The following is a 4947-nucleotide window of genomic DNA, read 5'->3' as shown; positions in this document are numbered from 1 at the left end:
TTTTATTCTAGCTATATACTGAATGGAATAATATTATCTAAGTTAAATAAATGTAAATTGCAGGGGTTAAAACACTTTAAACGAGTTACGAAATAGTTAAAAACATTTGTTTGTTTGCGTCCTCATGGGGAAGCGCATCGTCACTCATTTGCTTGCTTTGTCATAACTGCATTTTCTATGACTTGTGGAGTTGCAAGTTGGTGCTCTAGTTTTGCATGTAAGATGTCATCCATCACACTGTCCAATAGTTAGAATAGCTGGAGGTTATGTAGTCTATAAAGGGTAAGACTGTAGCAGCTGTTGGTGCGCTGGTTGAAAGAGAGGTCATTGCCAGGGAGAGCAGGTGCTATTGCTGCACTGAGGTGGTTTGTTCTGCCCTTTAGAGGAGCAGCTTCGTATGAGACTGACCTTAGGCATGATTCTACATAAGCTACTGGGTGCCGGAGCTCATCTTTGTTTTTCAACCGTAATCTCAGATTCTTGTTCATTATAATCTAGTTTAAAACATTTTCCAAGTTCTTAGAAATGTCATTTTTGGGCAACACTTTGGGTTATCATTTTCACGTCCAGTGCCACATTGTTTAAAGGAAGTGTATGTAAGATTGTGGCCAAAACTGGTACTGCAGGTGTATCCCCTCTCCCCCTCCCCCTGACTCGAGGTTGCCAGATTGGCTGCAGGATCCAGCAGGAACATTTGTAGCTGAAGCTGTGGTAACTAGAGCAGAGCTGGCAACCCGGATGCCCAAACACTACTGACTTTGTGATTGGTTGATAGGGTGGAGGGTGGAGCTTCAGGCCAAAACACAACAACATCAACATCAGTTGAGGGCTGAAACAACAACTTTTAAATGACAATATCCTGGCCGGACTACTGTTGTCAGTGATATAAGTATTTGAAATTAACACAGTTTCGTAATGTCTAGTGACATATCAGGGCATGTCATTATGATTAATTTAAATAGATTTCTTTCTTTAAATTACAAATGCACCTGCGCACATCTGTTCACCCATGGGTGTGAAAACAAGGTGTGTACAGGGTGAATTGTAGGCGTGTTACTATTTTGAGGCAACTGACTGCGCCATTGACCAACAAAGACCTGGGGCCTATTGCACAAAGCTAGGATAAGGGATTAAGCTGGGATATCTTAGTGATCTTGTCATCTGTATGCACAATTTAGTACACCGCTGTCGTGTAAACTTCCCTCAAGGCACACTCACACCAAGAACGATTACTATAAAGAAAGATAACTGTATATTAGCGGATAAATTGAGCCAGGATCGCCAAGATATCCTGGCTTAATCCCTTATCCTTTTTTTTTTTTTTTGCAATAGGCCCCAGGTCTAGTATGAATAGCGCAGTATATTTTGTGTTATTTGAAGGGCGCGTTTGTAAAATGTGGCTATAGATGGGTGTGCGTACACTCTGCTTACACACACAAGGACAGTTTGCAAAACTGATATTTTTTGAGTAATCTGAATTGTGCAATTGTTTTGAGTTTTATGAACTTGTTTCTTTTAATTTAGATGAACTTAAAGTGAACTGAAACTGGGCTAGGACTTCTATTTCCCAGCATACTTTGCAACATGCAGTTTCTTCCCCCATCTAGACACTAATCCCTAATGTCCTAGTCTGTGACGGCCATAAAAATTACCCAGGACATCAGCAGTAGTGGGTGAAACAAAGAAAGACAACAAAAATCCATCCAAATCCATTCATGTTTGGAAACCTTAAGACTGATGTAAACTACATACATCCATTTCATAGTTATTCAGAGAAATAAGTATTCTCAGTGACAGCTATTTGTAATGCGACATCTTACACAGATTCAGCTGTTAATGAACAAATGAATGAACGCATGACAGTTCAATCTCTTTCCATCGTGTTTAGTGTATTTGTTTAGAATATTGCCATAAGTATTCTGGTGGTGGTTTGGAAAGTGAGATATGGGTTATGGTTAGAGACATGCATTGGTAAACTTTTACTCTTTCCCTACCAAACACAGAATTGTCAGTGTTTTCACTGTTAGACGCCAGGGAGCGCTATTACGCAACTCCCGAATGAGAATCTCCTGATCAAAACACAGGTGAAGGAGAAATACAAGCAATCGTATGTAAGCAGATGCATATAAAATAATATGATCATCAACATTAAACAGCATATAAATCCATAACGATCTAATGTTTCAAAATGAAATGTCTACCCAGAACGAACTGTGGGACTGTGCAAGCATTAGGGGTGTTGATGGACTCGATCTAATCTATCTGTGTTTTTATCATCGCTCTGAATCTGATCTTTATGCAGTCTTTGACAAAAACATGATTTTCTCAGGTGGTTCAAAATGGCTTACCCATATTTAAGTGTTGATAAAAAAGGAATGCATGAAGGTAGAATACAACTACACTGTACATACAATCACAACACTGGAATGGAGACAAATTGCTTTCTCCTCCTCATTGAGCCCGATCTCATGAAAATGCATATAAATAGTACAAGCAATCTCGTGGAATGTATACGGCAAAATGAGTTTTGCCGTGCATATGGTACACGTTTTTTTGCATGCATATGATACGCAGTTTATGGCGTATTATACGTACAACCCCTCACCCCACCACCCTAATCCTACCCAAGAGCATGTCATATGCACCCCATAAAGTGCGTATCATATGCACGCGAGAAACTGCGTAGAATTTGCACACCAAAACTCATTTTGGCGTATCCATTCCACGAGATTTCACACTTGTACTATTAATACGCATTACCATGAGATCGTGTTGCCTCATCGGAAGGGGATAAAGGTACCCTTTCAATAATCACTTCTTGTTCTGTGCCTGTCCTTCAAGAATGAGATTGTGATATCCAGACAGAAGACAAAAGATCTGAGGCAGAGTCCTGCACGGGTCCGATTTTGTAAATCCGCACCTGCCCGGCATTCGGCGCCTGTCCGCGGCGACTCAGGAAGTTGTTCAAAATCCTGCCGGGCCACAGAGCGCCAATGCACTGATTTCAACCTGTGCTACAAGACGCACACATCGTGCAGCTCTTCTGTCAGAAGTGGAAAACTGAGCTCGCACGTAGGCCTTAATAATGTGCGCATCCGGCGCTGAGCTTTGAGTCCGCTATGTGACCCCCTTGAAACCTGAAGATTTTTTGAAAGTGAGAGAATCCTGTGAGAGCGCGGCGGTGCGATCACAAATAACCTGATATTATTTTTAAATGATTTGATTAACTTGAAATACAGGCAAGACATATTTTTTTAGATGTGTTCCTAAAAATATGCATACATTTTTACTTCGCACGTGACTGTTTTAAACCCGTGTTAAACCCGTATTTCCCCCTTGTCCGACCCGACCCGCACCCGTATCCGACACAGTTGGATGTTTTTCACTCGTTTCCGCAAAATTTGTGGATCGACCCGTCGGGCACCCGAACCCGTGCAGGACTCTGATCTGAGGTTCTGATTCTACAGCTTGTGAGGCAGCAAAAGATATGACCCCGCTCCAATCAACCAATCAAATTTGAGGGACAAGGTTACAGGCTTAATGTTGAGTTCAGGCTTACAACCAGGGTTAGGTGCTTCTACATCAGTGTTATTCATAATTCCCTTCTGATTTTAGGGAAAAGTTATGGGTAATAATAATAATAATTAATAATTCATTACATTTATATAGCGCTTTTCTAGGCACTCAAAGCGCTTTACATAGAAGGGGGAATCTCCTCAACCACCACCAATGTGCAGCATCCACTTGGATGATGCGACGGCAGCCATATTGCACCAGAACGCTCACCACACACCAGCTGATTGGTGGAGAGGAAACCGAGTGATTAAGCCAATCAGGATAGGGGGAAGATTAGGAGGCCATGATGGACAGAGGCCAGTGGGCAAATTTGGCCAGGATGCCGGGGTTACACCCCTACTCTTTATCGAAGAACATCCTGGGATTTTTAATTACCACAGAGTGTCAGGACCTCGGTTTAACGTCTCATCTGAAGGACGGTAATCTTTGTCAGTATAGTGTCCCCATCACTATACTGGGGTGTTAGGACCCACACAGACCACAGGGTGAGCACCCCCTGCTGGCCTCACTAACACCTCTACCAGCAGCTACCTGGTTTTCCCAGTTGGTCTCCCATCCAGGTACTGACCAGGCTCAGCCCTGCTTAGCTTCAGTGGGAAACCAGTCTTGGGCTACAGGGTGATATGGCTGCTGGCTAGGGTAGGGATAGGATACACATTTTATACAGTAATGTTGTTCCAGGATCAGCAAAATATGTTGACCCAGGAACGTGTCTCACTTGGCAAATTCAGGACGTGAGTCATGAGGGTCTGCAAGGGTTCACCACTTGACTTTGATTTGGTAGACAAATGGGGTTTTTTTTTTCCCCAAATATTGGCCTGCACAAGTCAACTTAAATAATATTATATTTAACTGGCTTTAAAAAATGTAATCTTTGATATTGAATCTTGTATAACATAAAAAATGAAGTTGCTTTAAATTACTTTGAGTTAAAAGTAAAAGTGTTGTGAATAGGCACTGGCTGTTCCTTCAACACTGATGCCTTTGTTTGTGTTCGTTTGAAATTCATTTATACGTTTGTTTGCATCCATCTTGAGGGAGGGATATTTATTCACTCTGTGGTGAATTGCACACCCTGAAATAGATCTAGCTCAGCCTGAAATCGCTTAACAGCACCTCAGTTTGGGATTTGCTGACAGCATACAGCTGGCCATTCTGAATAATTTATGTCATACAGTCCATTGTGCACCAAATGCGTAACGAAAGGTTGAGGTTTATAGGCTATAAAACAGAGAAATCCAGTAAGAAAATGATCAGAGTGAAGGAGGGCAGAGATTCGTAGGGGTCATTTCAGGAAATTCTCCCAAATTGGCTCCAAGTCCAGTCGAAAATGAGAGTCATGACTCAAAAAGTCTGCGTGCTTTCGTAGCC

At 41.9% G+C, this 4947-nt stretch overlaps 1 pseudogene; it reads right to left on the bottom strand.

The window, feature by feature from the left end:
- Positions 1–4094: 4094 nt before the first annotated feature.
- Positions 4095–4211, bottom strand: LOC137063206 (5S ribosomal RNA; annotated as a pseudogene).
- Positions 4212–4947: the final 736 nt, after the last annotated feature.

Source organism: Pseudorasbora parva, chromosome 23 (assembly GCF_024679245.1).
Source record: "Pseudorasbora parva isolate DD20220531a chromosome 23, ASM2467924v1, whole genome shotgun sequence".
NCBI classification, from domain to species: Eukaryota; Metazoa; Chordata; class Actinopteri; order Cypriniformes; family Gobionidae; genus Pseudorasbora; species Pseudorasbora parva.
Note: the sequence above shows the minus strand (reverse complement) of the source record. Positions and strands in the feature narration are given on the sequence as shown.